The sequence below is a fragment of the Bos taurus genome, chromosome 5 (assembly GCF_002263795.3).
Source record: "Bos taurus isolate L1 Dominette 01449 registration number 42190680 breed Hereford chromosome 5, ARS-UCD2.0, whole genome shotgun sequence".
NCBI classification, from domain to species: Eukaryota; Metazoa; Chordata; class Mammalia; order Artiodactyla; family Bovidae; genus Bos; species Bos taurus.
The window spans coordinates 53,795,178-53,816,906 of NC_037332.1; the positions used below are offsets into that span (position 1 = coordinate 53,795,178).

The 21,729-nt window shown below is 36.9% G+C and overlaps 1 protein-coding gene across 10 annotated transcripts in view; it reads right to left on the reverse strand.

The window, feature by feature from the left end:
- SLC16A7 (solute carrier family 16 member 7) overlaps positions 1 to 21,729 on the reverse strand; it is a 200,899-nt gene that overhangs the window by 103,145 nt on the left and 76,025 nt on the right. The window contains exon 1 of one of the 10 annotated variants that reach the window (XM_005206691.5): positions 13,253 to 13,391. The exons of the other annotated variants lie outside the window; for them this stretch is intronic. The gene's annotated coding sequence lies outside the window, so the exon portion shown is untranslated. Of the gene's footprint in view, positions 1 to 13,252; positions 13,392 to 21,729 lie in introns of those variants that run through there. 10 annotated transcript variants of the gene reach the window in all.

Below are 21,729 nucleotides of genomic sequence, written 5' to 3' on the forward strand. Positions count from 1 at the left end.
AACAGGACTGAAACAACTTAACACTCACAGGGTATGTGTGCTCAGTTAGCCCCGTCGGACTCTTTGTGACCCCATGGACTGTAGACCACCAAGCACCTCTGTCCATGGAATTATCCAGGTAAAAATATTTGAATAGGCTGGCATTTCCTCCTCCAGGGGATTTTCCCGGTCCACGGATTGAACCCGAGTCTCTTAACATCTCTTTCATTGCCAGGCTGATTCTTTACCACTGCACCACCTGGAAGTCAAATTAAGGCACAGTACTAAGGAAAATTGCCAACATCCATTGGATCATCGAAAAAGCAAGAGAGTTCCAGAAAAACATCTATTTCATTGACTATGCCAAAGCCTTTGACTGTGTGGATCACAATAAACTGGAAAATTCTGAAAGAGATGGGAATACCGGACCACCTGACCTGCCTCTTGAGAAATCTGTATGCAGGTCAGGAAGCAACAGTTAGAACTGGACATGGAACAACAGACTGGTTCCAAATAGGAAAAGGAGTTCGTCAAGGCTGTATATTGACACCCTGCTTATTTAACTTCTATGCAGAGTACATCATGAAAAACGCTGGGCTGGAAGAAGCACAAGCTGGAATCAAGATTGCTGGGAGAAATATCAATAACCTCAGATATGTAGATGATACCACCCTTATGGCAGAAAGTGAAGAGGAACTTAAAAAGCCTCTTGATGAAGGTGAAAGAGGAGAGTGAAAAAGTTGGCTTAAAGTTCAACATTCAGAAAACGAAGATCATGGCATCTGGTCCCATCACTTCATGCCAAATAGATGGGGAAACAGGGGAAACAGTGTCAGACTTTATTTTTTTGGGCTCCAAAATCACTGCAGATGGTGACTGCAGCCATGAAATTAAAAGAAGCTTCCTCCTTGGAAGAAAAGTTATGACCAACCTAGATAGCATATTGAAAAGCAGAGACATTACTTTGCCAAAAAAGGTCCATCTAGTCAAGGCTATGGTTTTTCCAATGGTCATGTATGGATGTGAGAGTTGGACTGTGAAGAAGGCTGAGTGCCGAAGACTTGATGCTTTTGAACTGTGGTGTTGGAGAAGACTCTTGAGAGTCCCTTAGACTGCAAGCAGATCCAACCAGTCCATTCTGAAGGAGATCAGCCCTGGGATTTCTTTGGAAGGAATGATGCTAAAGCTGAAACTCCAGTACTTTGGCCACCTCATGCGAAGAGTTGACTCATTGGAAAAGACTCTGATGCTGGGAGGGATTAGGGGTAGGAGGAGAAGGGGATGACAGAGGATGAGATGGCTGGATGGCATCACTGACTCGATGGACGTGAGTCTGAGTGAACTCCGGGTGTTGGTGATGGACAGGGAGGCCTGGAGTGCTGTGATTCATGGGGTCACAAAAAGTCGGACACGACTGAGCAACTGAACTGAACTAAGGGAAATCATAAATTCATAAAAGAAGACAGCAAGAATAAAAAGCAAGAATAATGGAGCAAGCAATGGGCCAAGAAAGACAGCAAGAATAATGGAGCTAGAAAGTAGCCAAAAAATAATTAGCAAGATGGTGTTAGTAAATCCTCACCCATCAATAATTACTTTAAATGAAAGCAGATCAAATTGGTGTAGAATGGCTAAATGGACAAAAAAAAGACTCAGCTATATACAGCCTATAAGAGACTTACTTCAGTTTTAAGAAATGTTCTAATTTATGTAAATGTCACTTGAAATATGTATTTATTAAAAATACCTGTGGTATATAAGCTATATAATAAATACCAATGTTCTATTATCTGCTTAGTAGATGAAAATACTGTAGGAAGGAACTATATATTGTCTCCTCTCCCTCTATTTTTATTTATTGCATTGTTTCCTTTTTTAATGTAACATATTTTAATTCTCTAAAACACTATAACTATTCAAAGTAATCCTGAGTAAGAAAAAAGTGATTTCTTAGTTTTCTGTTTTCTAGAATTTCAAGCTCAGTTATTAGTAAAGGCTGACCTAATTGTCAATGATTGTTTTTCAAGTACATTTGCTGTGCTTGAATAAATAAATGATAATAAAAATCCAATAATTACTAAATAGATTTTACAAAAGTATTAGGCTTACTGTTAGGAAAAAAATCAGCAGCTACATGACATTAAAAAAAAAGGGTAGGGCTATATCAGCCTATTAAAAAAACATTAAAATTATACTTTTAAAGAATAAAAATTTAATTTAAAATGATTAACCTATTAAAAATGCATATGTCTCTCAATATAAAAGAAATTGAATTTTTCATCCAATTAGTGAAGAGCATAGTAAAAATACTAAAAAATGAGGTAGATTGTTTTTACCTAGCAGCATAATAAATCAGAAGCAAACTCTGTCAAATATTAGTCATTGAGAACATCAATCTGTACAATGACTCTGCTGTCAACTTCAGGTTTGAGGCTTAATCATTTCAGGACCAAGAAAACCATGAGTCATATTTTACCCAAGAGACATTTGGCAACACATATTCATGCTGCTACCCTCATAAATTTCTTGACAATTTGCCTGAAGGTCAATTGGCAATGAAATAATAGAAATTATAAGTTCTGAACAGATTATGTGAAGGCGGATTTAATGAGTATTTCACTTGCATTGTCATTGGGACTCATGTATATAACCACTAGGAAATATGAACTAGTCTGCAAAACTAGTAAAACACATAATAGTCCTGGAGTGCCCTTAAAGAGTACATGCATAATGTGTAAGCACTGAATAACATCAGAATACTTGGCTCCAGGTCATTTATTCTAAAGTAGTAGCATTTTTAAAAAAATTATACCCAAAGAAGCATAATTCACTAGTTTATGATACCTACATGCATCATATTTATTTAAAGACTATGATGCAATTATGGTAGATTGAAAAATTAGCCAAATTGGCCAGAAATTATTCCCCCTTTCTATGGTATCTACCTCTTTAAATAGTTCTTCACATTTACTGGGGGCTTGGCCATGTGACTTGCTGTGTGTATTAGTCTATGAGGGCTGCCATAACACAGTATCATATATTGGGTGGCAGATTGGATGGCTTAAACAATTTATTTTCTCACACTTCTAGAGGCTAGAAGCTGTAATCAGGATGCCAGTGTAGTCAGGTTCCACTGAAAGCCTTTTCCTTGATTTGCAGAAAACTGCTTCTTCACTGTGTGCTTACATTGCCTTTCTTGGTGCATTTGTTCTTATTCAGTCACTAAGTCATGTCTGACTATTTTGACCCTATAGACTGCAGCATGTGAGCTTCTCTGTCCTCCATTTCATTGAATTGGTGAGGCTATCTAACCATGAGTTAGTGACGCTATCTAACAGTAGTGCATGGATACAGCCAAAGACAGATCAAGCTCTCTGGTGCCTCCGCATATAAGGGCAATAATTCCATCAGACTAGATCTCCCACCTCATAACCTAATTACTTGCCAAAGGTCCCGTCTCTTAAAACCATTACTTGGGGGGTTAAGACTTCCACATATGAATTGGGGAGGACACAAACATTCGGTCCATAATGCCGTGGCTAAAGGAATACTTGCAAATATAAAACTAGTAGTTACTTGAATACCATTTGAGCCCCTCTCTTGCTGTTCTTGGAACCCTTGTCATCACTACTCTGAAAGGAACCTTCACTAGCCTGCTGGATAATGAGACATGTGGCCTTACTCATTTTCATTCTTGCTGACCCAGACTAGCTAACTCATGAATAAAATAACCTGAGAGCTCAGGACTATAACCATAGATTATAACCACTCTCCCCACCTGACTAGATCCTTCAAATATCAACACTAATTCATACATGACCTGGGTTCATATTATCTCTCCTTGGATATTGTGATATAAATTACTTTATTTCATCAAAGTCCTTCCAGAAGAAACTTCTTTCTATCATTTGTTTCACAAATATTTATCAAGCAACTCCTACATGGAGTTCTAAGTGTTAGCATTAGGGCTACCATGATGGAACAAGATGTGGTCCATAACTTCACAGAATATACAATTATTTGGAGATAGCAAACAATAAGAAGGAAAATTATAATAATCTGTGGCAACTTTTCTCAGCTGGAGTTATTTGAAACACAGACAGTGATTTGAGTGACCATTTTCTGAGTTCTAATAATATTACATAAATATTATGCATCTCAGTGCATGGGAGGTAATTCAATCCATTGCAGGACTTAAGGCATTAGCTTTAATTTTCTTATCAAAGGTTTAATTTCTTTCATCAAACTTTAGTTGAGAAAAACTTGTCTATGATAATAACTATTGTACTTGGAAGTACAATTAAACCAGCTGAGGAGATCATAAATATATTTTGGTTGAGTCTGGAATAATGAGATGATTTAGTGAAGTGAAAAGAAATGAGAAAAATGATCCCGACAAGAATATTTTGCAAAGGTTCCTAGTAAAAGAGATGCTGGTATATTTAGACAGCTAATGGAAAAAGTTGACTCTGTCAGACAACCAATGATGCTGCAGAAAATGTCATAGCAGAGTCCAACAGAGACTGAAGCCATTTGAAGAACTGATACACTAAATGAAATATTCATCTTTACAAAGCATTTTCAACATTAAGTTCAGTGTTATGGGGGAGAAATGGATATTGTGATATTTTCTTCATTGCTACCAATATCCTCCTAAATGAGACAGTTATTCACTATTTCTATTAGTGAATAGTTATTCACTATTTATATGAGACAGTTATTCACTATTTCTATGATTTTAGCCTACATTGAAGAGAAAAATGTATTTATTAAGCATTAATATGAAATGTTTTATTGCTAAAAAAATTTAATAAGGATCACTAGCAGACCAAAAATACCCATATTCACTGGCAACTGTTCTAGTTTAAAAGTAACACAAGCTATCTCCTTACTGAGTTAGGTTTAATTTTGTTCTACATCACAAGTCTCATTTTCAGCATTTATTCTAAGTTAATGACATGGTCCTACTGGTATATTCTGGAATTAGTATCAAGAAATAAGTGAATCTATTTACCAATTGCTCTCAGAAAGAACAGCTCAATATTACTTATGCCAAAACTAACTCATTGTTTTTGGTTGTTGCTCTTCTACACTCAGATATAAAATGCTAGAAATTCTATCCAACAGGTTAAGTTTATTACATGTGGGAGGATTATGTCTGATATCATCCTGACATGATTATTACACTGCTCAAAATTCCTAAATTAAAAAAGAGCCTTTTAAGTTATTTTATGAAAGCAGTAATAGAAATGGAAACTTATTGCTTACAAAATATCCCAAGTCAGAGTCAACTCCTTTATGCTTTATAGTGCAGAATTCCACAGCTTTATTAAAGCTTTGGTTCAAATAGCTGACTAGATCCAAAAGAAAGAAAGTGAAGTCACTCAGTCGTGTCTGCCTCTTTGTGAACTGTAGCCTGCCAGGCTCCTCCATCCATGGGATTTTCCAGGCAAGAGTACTGGAGTGGGTTGCCATTTCCTTCTCCAGACTAGATCCAAAACTGCTTTTGAATTAAAGCCCTAGCACCGTTGTAAACTAATCCCACAAAACCGTATTAGTACAGAGATGCTACAGCCTTCCATCTAGGTAAGAATATAAATAAGGCTCTTTGATTTTTATACAATAATGTCATTTTTGCAACCCACACAATTAGAACACAAAGCAGATCTATTTTGTTACAATACAGAAATGCCAACCACTTTAGTCTCAGTTATGGACTATAAAGAAAGCTGAGCACCGAAGAATTGATGCTTTTGGACTATGGTGTTGCAGAAGCCTCTTGAGAGTCCCTTGGACTGCAAGGAGATCCAACCAGTCAATCCTAAAGGAAATCAGTCCTGAATAATCATTGGAAAGACTGATGCTGAAGCTGAAACTCCAATACTTCGGCCACCTGATGTGAAGAACTGACTCATTTGAAAAGACCCTGATGCTGGGAAAGATTGAAGGCAAGAGGAGAAGGGGACGACAGAGGATGAGATAGTTGGATGGCATCATCGACTCAACGGACATGAGTTTGAATAAGCTCCAGGAGTCGGTGATGGACAGGGAATACTGGTGTGCTGCAATCCATGGGGTTGCAAAGAGTCAGACACAACTAAGGGACTGAACTGAACTGAACAACTCTAGTAAAAAGTGAGCCCCTAGATCAAGTTATTTCTGTAACTTTGCATTGGATATAATGGTGATAAAAAATTAAATCTCAAAGAGAAAACCAAATTAAATAACTAACCAATAGTAACAAGAGCAACAATAAACATCTTCATTGTCAGAAGCACAGTGTGGTCAAACAGTGAGGCTGCTGGAATCTGGAGCTAGAATCAGTCAATGAAGCAGAAGTTCATCTTCTGCATGATAGAAGGGCCTCAAAGGGCTCCATGCAAAGTGGAAGACATGAGAGCCTGGCTTGGGGACTTTCCTATGGTTAAGAATCCACCTTCCAATGCAGGGGGTGTAGGTTCGAGGCCTCTTCGGGGAACTAAGATCCCACGTGCTGCGGGGCAGGTCAGTTCATGAGTGTAGCAACTACTGAGCCTGCACGCTCTAGAGCCCACACACAACTAGAGAAGCCCGCACACTGCCAGGAAGACCCAGGGAATTCAAATAAAACTGACTCACTGATGCAGGCCAGGTGCTGGTCTGGGCTATCTTCTGTACCCTCTTTAATCCCTTCTGACAGAGGAAGAAAAAATAAACCTGTTGCCTATCACCACTTGAGACATTTTTTTTTTTAACATTGGAGCCAAAGGGACACAGGCAGAACTTTGCAACAAAAATCAAATCAAGCTACTCCATGGCTTACATCCTAGGTATCTATAGCTTCCAAACAAGCACACAATGTGGAGCAGTGGTTACTCTTCCACACTTAAAAAACTGCTTGTTGAAGTTATACATATCTTACAATCATCAATTTCTCTTTTAGATGTGCATGTTTGTGCATAAGAGGACATGTAAACCAATGTTTATAGCAGCATGGAAATAAAAGTTTAAAAATTAGAATTTAAATGTCTATCAATAGGAGAATGATAAAGTATGTATATTCACAGAATGGAATATACAGATTTAAACTGGATGAGCTCAACTTATATGTGTGAACCACCTCAAATAAACAAAGCATGTAATAAAAAGACTAATTCAATATATCAATAATATGAGGTCTGATAACTAATAAAAACTTCATAAAATATTATATATGAAACATTTATATACAATAATAATACAAAACCATGAATGAAAATGATAAATCTCAAGTTTAAGATTTTTTTTAATGTGGACTGTTTTTAAAGTCTTAATTGAATTTGTTACAATACTGCTTCTGTTTTATGTTTTGGTCTTTTGGCCACAAGGCATGCAGGATCTTAGCTCCCTGACCAGGGATGGTACCTACACCCACTGCATTGGAAGGTGAAGTCGTCACCACTGGACCACCAGGGAAGTCCCAGAAAGGCTTTTATTACAGGGCACGGGGAAGGAGAGAAGGGGAGCAATAAAAGAGAAAAGCATAGGTCTCCATCTATGAAGTGCATCTATGAAGCACTGGCATTTGAGCTAAGACAAAATTTAATTATTCAATGAGGAACTATTTTATGTACATGTGCTTGGCACTATTACAGGCACAGTGAATAAGTGATAAACAAAACAGATGGGAACTGCTGCTCTCACGGTTTTTTACTTTCCAGTAGAAAAACAGGTGGAAAAGAAGAAACAGTAAGTAAAATGAAAGGCATTTTTCATGATGATAACCTTTATGGAGTAAAATGAAACCCAAAAGGAAGTAATGAAAAACTAGGGGTAGGAAGTTGCAATTTTAAATCTGTTCATTAGGGAACACCTCACAGGGCTAACCTCATTGAGAAAGTGACTTTTAAACAAATAATCAAAATTAAGTGTCAGTATACAATATAAAATTGAATGAAGGAAGAGATCCTGGAAGAGAGAAGAACACATGCAAAGGCCCTGAGGCTGCAGTGTGTATTGCAATTTCAAATGAGAGAGAGGTAGAGGCAGGTAGACAATGAAAAGTTATATTACAAAGAACAGTTATGATCTTCAAGTTATTTTAACAGAACCACCTGGATGGGTAGGAGATAGACAAATGCATTATACATGGATTTTGGTCTCTACTCTACAGATTCAAGGGGCTTCCCAGGTGGCACTAGGGTAAAGAACCCACCTGCCAATGTAGGAGACATAAGAGATGAGGATTCAATCCCTGGTTTGAGAAGATCCCCTGCAGGAGGGCATGGCGACCCACTCCAATATTCTTGCCTGGAGAATCCCATGGACAGAGGAACCTGGAGGGCTATGGTGTATAGGGTTGCAAAGAGTCAGATATGACTAAAGTGACTTACCACACATGGATACAGTCAAGCCTCCAGGACCTTCTAAGCAGCCTATATCACACTGAGAATAAGTCATAAAAGAAGGAAGAAAGACTCAGGAGGCAAAAGACAAAAAGTAGAAATTACAGTTTTCCTAGAAAATTTCCAGTCAACTCTCTTAACTGAAAAAAAAGTGACAAGAAGAAAGAGGCACTTTGCATTAAAAAAAATCAAACGCTTCTCCATATCTTTTATCCTATACGTTCCACCACTCACAGTTAATTTGATATATCAACTCAGCTAAGCTATAGGGCGCCCAGATGTTTGGTCAAAAACTAGTTGAGATATTGTTGTGAGGGTATTTTGTAGATGTAATTAACATTTACAATCAATTGACTTCCAGTGAAGAAAATTACCCCCCACAATACGGGTAGGCCTCATTTGATCCACTGAGGGCCATACAAGCAAAAACTGAGATTTCCTGAAGAAAGAAGTCTGCCTCAAGATTGTAACATGGAAATCCTGCCTGTTTCCAGCTTGCTGGTTGGCCCTATGAACTTTGGACTCAAGACTACAACATCAACTCTTACATGGATTGCCAGTCTGCCCTACAGATTTCAGAACTGCCAGCCCTCATGATCATATGAGCCAAGTCTTTGAAATGAATCTCTTGATGATTGTCTCTCTGGAGAATGGTGAAAATTTGGGGTACCATGAAATGGAATGTTACTATAAAAAATACCTAAACATTTGGAAGTGGCTTTGGAATGGGTGGGCTTCCCTGGTGGCTCAGATGGTAAAGATTCAGCCTGTAATGCAGGAGACCTGGGTTTGATACCTGGATTGGGAAGATCCCTTAGAGAAGGGAATGGCAACCCACTCCAGTATTCTTGCCTGGAGAATCCCATAGGCAGTGGAGTCTGGGAGGATATAGCCCATGGGGTCACAAAGAGTTGGACACGACTGGGTAACTTTCACTTTTTCTACTTTTGAAATTGGGTAATGGATAGAGGCTAGAATAATTCTGAGGATCTTGACTGTAAACGTTTAGATTGTCTTGACCAGAATATTACTGGAAATATGAATGTTGAAGATGTCTTTGCTGAGGTTTCAGATAGAAATAAAAAATATGTTATTGGTCACCAAAGGAAAGATACCTTGTGGCAGAGAACTTGACTGAATTGTGTTCTTCTTTTGGGTAGAAAGTAAAAATTTTAAGTGATGAAACTGGACATAGAGCTGAAGTTGTCACTTCTAACCAACTGGGAGGCAAGGCCTGGCCACTCCCTGTCTTGGATAGTAAAATGGGATTAGACAAAAGTTGAAGCATAAATTTTTAAGAAGGAACTAGAACTTATGACTGGAAAAATCCTCAGCCTATCCAGATAGTGTGCTCTGGAAACTGTGCAGAACAACCATTTACTAAAGGGACTAGGTGCTTGACTCATGGATCCAATCAAGCAACTCGTCAGAAGCCAGAGGCTGAGATGCAGGAATCCAGAAAAGATCTGTGGAGAACCTTCTAGTCTGATGGCTTGGACCCCATGAATTGCACAAGGCAGAAACACTGTTGAAAGACATAGGATGAAATCAAGCAAGAATGACTCTGAAGGAAGAACCACAGAGGGTGATGCCTCAGCTAAGGACCAGTTCAGTTCCAAAGGGTGGACCCCCACCCCCTGTTCTAAAAGGCAGGGCTTAAGGGGAGGGGCCACCCCATCAGGTCTAGAGGACAGAGCACCAGACCACAGAGAACTGTTCTCCAGTCTTAAAACCTAATGGAATTTGTCCAGCTAAGTTGAAAACCCCCTTTAGAGTTTGGACCAGCAGTCCTTTTTTCCTTCCAATTTTTCCCTTTATAAAGTGGAATGCCTATTCTATATCTGTCTAACTGTTGTATTTTGGAAACAAGAATACTTGTTTTCCAGGCTTCAGATGTCCACAGATGGAGAGGAATTTTTCCCTGGCTGGACTATATGCCAAGCCTCACCCAAAACTGATTTAGATAAAATTGGTACTTAGAGTTGATACTGCAGTGATTGACTTTGAGGATATTGGGATTGGGTGAACATATTTTTTACATGGGAAGGATGTGGGTTTGGGGAGTATCAAAATGCAAACTGTTATGGATTAAACAGTGTCCCTCAGAAAAGATATATTTAAGTCCTAATCTTCAAAACTTCAGAACATGACCTTATTTGGAAATAGGGCCAGCGTAGATGTCATTTTTAAGATAAGATCATCCTGAAGTATGTGTGCATGCGTGTGTGTGTGCTTTGCTAAGTCACTTCAGTTTTGTTCGACTCTTTGTGACCCTATGGACCATAGACCACCAGGCTTCTCTGTCCACTGCATTCTCTAAGCAAGAATACTGGAGTGGGTTGCCATTTCCTACTCTAATGCATGTTCCTGACCCAGGGATTGAACCCGTGTCTCTTGCGTCTCCTGCATACTGAAGCATAATGGACTTCTAATTCAATAAGACACACGTCCTTATAAGATGATGGCCACATGAAGACAAACACAAGGAGAATGCCATAGGAACACAGATGCATAAATTGGACATGCTGTCACACCTGCGTCTATCAGAAGGTGGGAGAGGAAATGAAGGATCCTTTTCCACAAGATTCTAAGAAAGCCTTGCCAATGCTTTATTTCAGACTTATTTATTTCTAGAACTGAGGGAGAATACATTTCTGTATTTCAAGCCACCTAGTTTGAACCGAAGGCTTAGGAAGTGCTCAATAAAGATTTAGAATCTACTTTTATTTAAGTTCACATTATTCTCAAACTAAACAAGTGATGGAAGCCCTATGCTTCCTTATGGAAGCCCTAAGCTATAACCTCCATTTATATCTTACTTCACAGAGGCTCTTACAAGTTATGTGATTTGCCCATAATGGGCAAAGCAAGTTAACTGTGTTTCAGGGATTTTAAGCAAAGTTTTCCAACACCTACATCCTTTATGGAATTGAAAGCATTGATGCTCTATTTTCCTCCCTAGATAGATCTTATGTGTCTGTATGCATGTGTGCGTGTGTGTGTGCATGTGTGTTTGTATATATTTGTGTGTTGATATTTATGGGTAACTGTCAAGGGACCTTGGTGACATTTTCAGCAGTTTCTGGAGTAGATCTGATAACGAACTAAAGGAACAGAGACAAACTATTTGATGGTAATTTGGTTTGCATACTCTCAGTAGAAAAGTGAGAAGTAAGTAAATATCCTATGGACACAGTAAATTAGACTCTTGTCTACATATTAATCATTGCAAGCCAAGTTCTGAATATAAACATATTTTATTATTATAAAAGATTAATTGAAAAATGTGCTAAGAGCTCAAACTTTGGTTTTTTGATCATAATCAAAAAATGTTTTATCTTTAGACTGTGTGCAAATTGTTTCAAACTTTAAATGAAGGTGCCTCATATATATCTGCATATCTGATTTTACTCATATTTAGTATTTCCTTAATTAGTGAAACTTCAGCCATCTGAATATTTAACTTACAAATTATGAACCTGTCAGAATGGCTTTAGTGTGTATCAAAAGGAGAAGTTACAAAACTATTTTCTCTAACTTTGAGAACATAAACATACCTAAGCAAATTCATATACAGACACAGATTATATAAGTTATAATAAATTGATAACAAAAGTTTCAGCCACACTTATGGTGAATCTGGAAAATATCACTGCACAACTACACCTTAAATGCCAGTATTTATTTAGCTCTTCCTCCAAATTGAAACATATTGAGGACTAAAAATGATTTCCTTTTCAAAAACAACATGAACACTGCCTAAGAAATCATTAACTCTATTTGTCACCCAGTAAATAGAGTTTTTGTTACCAGTCCCAAAACTTTCAATAGCTGTTTTTACTTTCCTTTTCTGGATTCAGTTTCTCATATATAAAATGTGATGATTCTTCAAGGTTTCTATGAGTTCCCAATTTCAATAGCAAAATCATTTATCACTGTCTGACATTTAATTTCAGTTCAAGAAAAATGTAAATAGAAAACTGCATAAGTAGTACCACAATTACACTTAGCTTTTGATGTTTACTTGTCTTTATCATGTGAGCCTAAATACAACCAAAAGGTTTTTTTGACCTTGGATATTTGCTGAATAAAGATAAAAATGGCCAGACACTTTAGAAAGAACAGAAAATACATTCATCTAAGTTACAGCTCCAGTGGCTTAAGAAATGTATCTCTTTATGTTGAGAACTCAGTACAGAATATGATTACACTGTAAATGTATAGAGTAGATATTTTTATTTTGAGAAACCAGCCTTCAAACTGTAAAATTAATAGCCAATGTCTTTAATTACATATAAATATACAGAAGCATCACACACAATAACTTTATATCTTTCCATAATATAGTTCCAAACATTTGGGGAATAAATTACCTAAGCCCTATAATAAAACCCAATTCATTTTTACAGTTTTATAGCAAAGTACACATAGATGTTTATAAACATTATGATTTAGAATGAGAAAAATAAGATTACTTCCAATATTGTTATCTAATATCAAGTAAAAATGAAATTTTACTATTTAAAGATTCAGTGTTCCTTCAAAATTCCAATGTTAAATAAAGTTTAAAATTTTCTTAACTAATGACAACTTGGCTGACTATATAATGTACTGTATTAATTAAGTGTGATTAATACATCTTTCAGCCAAGAGATTTAAGAATGATAACAGTTAGTTTCATAAAAACATTTTAAAAATCTATTTATATAATATAAGCATAGAATAATACCTCATTACCCTTAACCCAGTACCACTCAAAAGTAAAATCATTTTCTATTAGCCAACAATTGCAGACTCTTTCACTCTCATTAAACTTAGAACATGAAATCAATTGATATTAAAGAATAAAAAATGTCTATTATTTAAAGTATAGCTTAACATGGGTACAAGCTGTATACTTTAAAAGTTACCTGAATAGACAGAGAACACGAGTGTGCTACTTCTCAGGGCTCAGAGATGAGAATCGAGGCAACTGATCATTAACTTTTAGCTGGAAGCAAACTTGCATACATATCTCAAGAGACTCTCTACTCTGCCCTCCCACTCTTGCTTCTCTCAAATCAGGGAAAAGGTAGCACTATCTCTTCTTGAAGGACTTGCTTTGATATGCACCATTAGTTCATACTTTTTTACAGTGTAAAGTTAACTTGGCTTAAATTATACCCTGGGTCAAAGAAGGTAACCAAGTTTGGCAATTTAAGCTGCTAAATTTAACCTGATTCTCTTTCTCAGATGTTGCTACAACCACATTTTCAAGTATATGGACCATCGTGTGATTTAACATCATGAATAGAACATACTGCAAAACTAATATAAGATATAAATTAAAACATCAGTGAATCTTCACCTGGTATACTACTACTCAATCAGTTATGAACAATAATAAAGAGGCCAGGGCCATGTGTTGAACCCCTTGAGAGGCAGATAGTTTCATTTTGTTGCCTAATCACACACTACACGGCTTACTTGGCCAGCCATTCAGTAAATGCCTGCCCTCTGTCACAAAGGGTCCTCCCCTAAGAGTGTAATGGGGTATCTGATGGTGAGTCTTTGTATTTACGAACTTACAATAGCTTTATAGAAATGAAGAGCCATCATTTAGTGGGCGTTTCCCATATTCTAGGTAGGTTATCTTACCGAACACTTGACATTCATGACCTCACTCTCTGGACCCTATAAGATAGACTATTATAATACATGTTTAAAGCATGAGGACACAGAGGTTCAGATTTGGTTACTTAGGTCAGATAGTTAGTAAATATTGGGTCCTAGATTCTAATTCTGGTTATTATTGTTATTTGGATCCAAGATCCACATTTTTCTCCACTGAATGGCAGGTCAGCCTTTCTATGGTTAGTAGATGAGAATTTGATTTCCCATATGAAAGATGCCATTATTTAGACTTAGGCAATAAGCAACAACTTGTAAAATATGATCCCCAAAGATGTTAATAGGCTGCATTTCTAAATGTACATATATAATGGTTTCAATAACCAGCAAGTTTTAACATAAATTATCTCTTGACATTTCTTCTAATTTTTTTAACTAAATGATGCAGATGCCTTTACAAAATAAGACATTCGGTGTTTTTCCGTCTTCTATTAAAATCTTAAGTTAAAAAAAATGAAACAAAATAAAAGCACTGGGAAATTTTGTCTTGTACAATATTAGACATACACTGAAGTTTTAAAACACTAAATGAATTGTAATATGGATTTCACAATTATGTAGCACAGAAATCAAAAGCAGATGACATCTTTACTGAGAACTCTTCAAATACCTTTGTCCCAACACAGAAAAGTGCTTAGTAGGTAGTAAGTGTTCAGTACATTTATTTAGGGTAAAATTACCTGATGTAATAATAACTTCATTATGTACCCCACAGACATACTTCAAGTAATATTTTTTTGAAATGTAGAAGAAGAAAATTTCAACAGTCATTTGCTTTATCAATTACTTTTATATAATACCAAACGACAAGACCCAATTCTATGCAAATAAATAATTATTAACTTTATTAAGCAAACATATCGTTAATTATACCAAGAAGGCTAAATTTCAAAAGGTCTCATGTGTGATTAATATTTTTATTTAGTATTATTATAAAATGTTCTAAAGTTAAATAAAAAGAGAAATACAAAAATATATCTGTTTAATATATAAATATTATGTTATCAAGAGAATAATTATATAACATAAGAGCTATAAAAATTAGAATTGGCAGAAGTATGAACAATATATTTTGTACTTATTTTGTATGACTCTGCTTATTGTTACAACAACATTAAATCCTTAAAAAATTATTATCTGAGTAATACAGACAGTTATGTTTATTACATAAACCTTTGAGGAAAGAAAAGCCAAATGCAAAACAGACTCGTTCACCAAGAGCCCAAGGGAGAAAGTGGCTGAAGGTGACTAACCTTTGCCAAGGTTATAAATTCTCAAGAGTAATTCCAAAAATGTGGTAGAGTGAGTTTTTTCTTTTTTTTTTCCAGTTTCCAAAATTCTTCAATAATTCAGGGACAAGAAAGTGAAAGACAGAAAGTAGCCTCAGGGGAAAACTTGATAAATAGCATGTGTGCTATTGGAACAGGTTATTAATTCTGCGTTTGAAATATGACAATGGGTTCTTGGCTATGAATTTGTTTATAACATTATTCCCAAGTTCCATGCAGGATTCACATATTTCCCTTGTGAGATTTTGATGTTTTCTACATTATGACTAAGGAGTAAAAACTGAGCTAATAGGGAAGATTCAAGTTTTTAATCTGCATAAAAAATGTAAGACATTCCGAAAAGCCGAAAGCTCAGTTGTAGATACTTGGGTGAGGAAAAGCAGTGAACTAGTCAAAAGCCTAATCAAATACCTCACAAACACAATGGAAATCTTTTAATAGGTTGCTTTTCCCATTTGGTTGTTGGTTTTTTCCCTATTCTTTTCCTGGAAAGAGTACTATACTCTTAACATTCATTAAGCATAATTGTGATATCATTATTTTCAGAATTCTAGAATTACAATAGAGTTTGAAATCAGCATATAATAGAAGATAACAACCCAAATTTATTCCCTGAGTTAATTATCCCTCAGAGTTATAATGAAAAAGGAAATCTCTTTTTAACTTTGATAAGCATAGAAGGAAAAAAAGTCCTCAGTTAAATTTTCTTGCATAAGCTAATTCTTCCAAACTTTCAAAATACCACAGGAAAATATAATGGGAGCAAAGGGGTCCTAAACTCAAAATACAGAGGTATTCTGCCATTTCAACAGATTTCCTTTTTTGCTGATGACAGCAGCTCAATAATACTAGAGCAGAACTATTGGAAACATGATTTGAGTATAGGGAACATTTAAGATACTTCCTTCTTTGACTGTTATCCAGTTAATAGATCTTACTGTATTCAGCCGATACAGGAAACACATTCAGAGAGAGAACTTCTGACTCAGAACTTCTAGCTCAGAACTTCTGACTCCTCTTAGCTCCCCACCATCATCCTCAGCATGCCCGTGGTTTCATAGCTTTCTAGTAAATACAGCAGCCTCTGTCAGAGACTCAGCTCAAAGCCAGAGTCAGCAATCCTGTCTCCCCTTCTCTACAATCACACTGAATTATCAGTTCTAGTAGATTCTACTCCCACAAGGACTCAAATTCATCTCCTTCCCTTCTTTCCCATAGGCAAGATTTTATTTCAATAAAGTTGATAGCTTTCCAGTTGTTATACCAGCATCCACTTTCTCTATTTGAGTAAAGCCTCAGTACCTCAGTATCTTTGCCTAAACTGGTTAATAGAAGCTCAGACCATGGCATACTGATCAATAACTCCTCACTGCTGCTTTCCTACCCTCATACCCCACAGCCATCTGTGGACACACAGACACACACAAACAAGTATACCTTGGGATATGTCACAAGATGGGCTTTCCCAGGTGGCACTAGTGGTAAAGAACCCACCTGCCAATGCAGGAACCTAAAGAGATGTGGGTTTGATCCCTGCATCTGGAAGATCCCTTGGAGGAGGGCATGGCAACCCACTCCAGTATTTCTGTCTGGAGAATTCCATGGATATAGGAGCCTAGCAGGCTACAGTCCACAGGGTCACAAAGAGATGGACACGACTGAAGTGACTTAGCACATGTTATAATACAATCATTTGTATTTTCCATCTACTACTATAATCAATAACATTAACATTGGAGCTTTAATATTAATGTTAGTTTTAATGGACTTTTCACTGCTGTTAGTAACATAGAAGCCATCATTTCTCTTGTTTTTTTAAAAAATTCTACAAAGGCATTAGACATTACTATGAGATGTGAGTAAATAGAGCTCAAGGCAACAATACATCTAGGCTCAGTCACATCTTACCAAGTATGAGATTCTTCTACACCTCAAAATGAATTTCTATCTTTATTAAAAATTAACAAAAATCTTGAAACATTTTAAATTACTTTAAATTAAAGTATAAAATCTTCAAATGCTGATGTCATGAAATATAAATTTTAGAAGTATAGTGGCTATTATCAAAAAGACCAGAGATAACAAATGCTGGTGAGGATGTGGAAAAAAGGGAGCCCTGGTGGCACTCTGTTGATGGCACTGTAAATTGCTGCAGCCCTATGGAAAATTGTATGGAGGTTCCTCAAAAAAATTAAAAGTAGAACTGCTGCTGTAATGATCCAGCAATTCTACTTCTGGGTATATAACCAAAGAAGAGTTAACTAATATCTGGAAGAGATATTTGCATTCCTGAGATCACTGCAGTGTCAGTCACACTAACTGAGATATAGAAACAACCTAAGTGCCCACCACAAACAAATGGATAAAGAAAATGTGCCACACACAGGTGCAAATGTGCATGTGTGCACACACACACACACACACACACAAATGTATATATATAAACTGGAATATTATTTGGCCATAAAAAAGACAAAAATTCTGCCTTTTGTGACAACATGGATAGATCTTGAGGCCATTATGCTAAAAGTTAAATAATTTAGATAGAGAAAGACAAATATGGTGTGATCTCACCTATATGTGGAACTGAACTAATAGAGAAGAGAGTGGCAGTGCCGGGGGCTGAGGAGTGGGGGAAATGGGGAGATGTTGGTCAGAGAGTACAAAGATTCAGTTATAAGCTGAGTAAGTTCTGAGGATCTACAGTACAGCACAGTGACTATAGTTAAGAATATCATATTGTATACTTGAAAGTTGCTAGGAAGAGTACAGCGTTAATGTTCCCACCATAACTACAACAAAATGATAATTATGTGAGGTGATGTTAACTAACTTTATTGTAACAATAGCTTCATAATATACATGTGTGTATCAAATACCCGGGTGCTGCTAGTGGTAAAGAACCCACCTGCCAATGCAAGAGACATAAGAGATGCAGGTGTGATCCTTGAGTTGGGAAGAACCCCTGGAGAAGGAAATGGCAACCCACTCCAGTATTCTTGCCTGGGAAATCCCGTGGACAGAGGAGCCTGGTAGGCTATGGTCCATAGGGTCACAAAGAGTCAGACACGACTGAAGTGACTTAGTATGCATTCATGCACACCTTAAACTTAGATAACATATGTCATCTAAGTACATCTCAGTAGAGGTAGGAAAAAAAGTAATGAGGCAGAGGTATGAAGCAGACACCTAGATTTGGAAAGGCACAGGTTTAGCTCAGTCCCCTAATACCCCTACCCCAGGCTGTGGAGGGGTGTGGTAGGCAGGAACCAAGCAGCCTGAGGTGGGACACAGTCCATGCCCCTGCCAGAGTGCTGCTCCCTCCCCCCATTTCAGGAGGAGCCCTCATGCTTGGGATTTGTTCTCTACAGGGTGCTGGGTGCAAAGTAGTTGTAGTCAAGTGGTTCCACTCTACTGGCCTGGTTACAGAGTCCTCAAGGAGGGAAGGAGAGCCACGCCCCACCTCCCTTCCCATCCCTCTGGATTTTTAACTCTTAACACCTGCCAGTAAAGATTGGCTGCACTGAAAAAAGAATGTAAAGACATAACGGCAAAAGCAAGGTTTATAGGAGTCATAACCATGTCCTAGGACTTGATAAAAATCCTATGGCTTCAATTATTTTGTCTCTGGTTTCCCTGTGTGGACTCGACTCTCTTAACATCCTACTTAGTAGCAGACAGAGCATACAGACTGTCTTCACCTTTGTCTGGCCCTGTGAGGAGCCCCAGTCTACTTACTCAGCTTCCCCCTGCTGGGGAACCAGCTATTTCCTACTATGGTGTAGAACAACTCCTTGCTGTTCTTCTTCACCCTATTCTAAAGGATTCTTAAAAAAAAAAAAAAAATTTGATTTAGTATTAGAAAGCTCAGGTTCAGACCTACTTTCTACTTCTGACCTTGAACAAAGTACCTGACCTTTCTGAGTCTCAGGCTTCTCACCTACCTACTGGCTTCACGTTTCCTTACAGAGACAATGCTAGTAAAATAATATTTCAGTATATTTCACATATGATTGCTGAATTTGAAAAAAGAAAACTAAGCAAGCTTAGGACAGACATTTCTGGAGCTCTCTTTTAGATATGTGCCTTCCTACAGAGGAGCTGGGTTCTGGCCTGGTTCATTTGTTCTTGTTTTATCATTAAGTCGTGTCTGACTCTTTGCAACCCCATGGACTGCAGCCTGCCAGGATCCTCTATCTATGAGATTTCCCAGGCAAGAATACTGGAGTGGGGTTTCCATTTCCTTCTCCAGGGGAATCTTCCCAACACAGGGATCAAACCCAAGTCTCCAGCATTGGCAGGTGAATTCTTTAATGCTGAGTTACCAGGGAAGCCGAGTCTGATCCATACTATGTATATACTAGGGCAGGTTGTGCTCCTACAAAGGGAGTCTAAATTTTGGAGAAAAATTCAATTAGAAACTCCATTTGACCACATATCCAAGCCACATACTTTAGTTAGCATCAACTTTAAGAATTAAAAAGATGAGTCAAATGGACTAGCCTAATCTATTTTCCCTTGTTTTAATTAATCAATTTAACCAACATTTAGGGAGTAGCTAGCATATAAAATTCATTATGTTATGAACAGTAAGAAGGTCAAGATAAGTAAGACAGATTCTCTTTTCTCAAACAGTCACTCTTATGATGGAAAATAGATTCATATACAGTTAACAAAGCTTAGCTATTAAACCTAAAATATAAAGTATTATGAGTTGTCATATACTACAGAATCTTGTGTGATTTAATTCATTTCTACATATATTCACATATTTAATAGATAAAAACCACAATCATAAAATTATCTGCTCAGGGCATCTGCCATAGCATCATAAAGCTGTTAACCAATGTTAGGATCTGATGATCAGAATTTGATAACTAAGAAATAGTACCCTATATCTGAAACCAATGTACTCATTATTATTCAGATTTTTTTTTCAAAAATTGCTATTTTATTTGTTATTGCTAAATCAATATAGATTTTACAGTCTAATATATATGATTATACATTCTTTTCATTTTAATAATAATATTTTGAAAATAATTTTGAACTGAAGTATTTCATAGGTATATTTAAATAATATGTGCATTTTCCCATCAGTATATATTTTATTTTATTTTTTTTTCTAATTTTATTTTATTTTTAAACTTTACATAATTGTATTAGTTTTGCCAAATATCAATTTTGCCAATATCAGATTTTTCATAGATGCATTAACGAAGGTAACTGATTTACTCTTAACAGGAATCCACAATTCATTATTTCTGGAATATAACTTGAATGGGGAAGACAAAATAATTAATTTTCAAAATTTCCTAGGTTAAAGAGACTGTGTAAAATAGATAGCTAGTGGGAACATACTGTATAGCACAGAGAGCTCAGCTCAGTGCTCTGTGCTGACCTAGATGGGTGAAGTGGGAAGAGAGGAAGGTCCAAGAGGGAGGGGATATATATATATATATATATATATATATATATATAGCTGATTGGGCTTCCCTGAAGACTTAGCAGATAAAGTATCCACCTGCCAGTACAGGAGATCCGGGTTCGATCCTTGGGTCAAGAAGATCCCTATGGGTCACAAAGAGTTGGACAAGACTGAGCAACTAAGCACAAGTCTACATAGCTGACTCACTTTATTGTACAACAGAAACTAACACAATATTGTAAAGCAACTATGCTGCTGCTGTTGTGTCCGACTCTGTGCGACCCCAGATGGCAGTCCACCAGGCCCCACCGTCCCTGGCATTCTCCAGGCAAGAACATTTGAGTGGGTTGCCATTTCCTCCTCCAATGCATGAAAGTGAAAAGTGAAATTAAAGTCACCCAGTCATGTCTGACTCTTAGCGACCCCATGGACTGAAGCCTACCAGGCTCCTCCATCTATGGGATTTTCCAGGCAAGAGTACTGGAGTGGGTTGCCATTGCCTTCTCCAATAGGCCAATTTAAAAAAAGAAAGACCACCAAAAGCATATGTATCTAGTCAATTTAGCCTGAAAGAAAAAGCCTTATTATTTGCTCTCAGTATTGACATCAACCCCCCAGGATTCACAGTCTATGTAAGAGAAAGGAGAACACAGTAAGTGTGGGATTAATTATAATAGGGAAAACATTGTTGAGTGTGCTCAGTTTACCTCCCTACTGACCTCTTGATGTGATTTCAACGTAAAAAGGTATACAGAGATATAGAAGATATATATTTGGTATGTAATTTTTTGAAACCTTCCACTAACTCATTCCAGTTAACTTTTTTAATTGAAAAAGTTTCTCTTCTTTTTTCGAGTACTCTTCTGTCAAGTCCCAAATTAAAGTTAAAGCAAAGTTAGAAAAGAATGGTATCCTTTGTACATTCAGTGTTCAAAAGTTTCTGAGGCTACACAGTGATCTGTATGTACTTCCACATGGTTAAGTGCCATGAGGAAAGCCC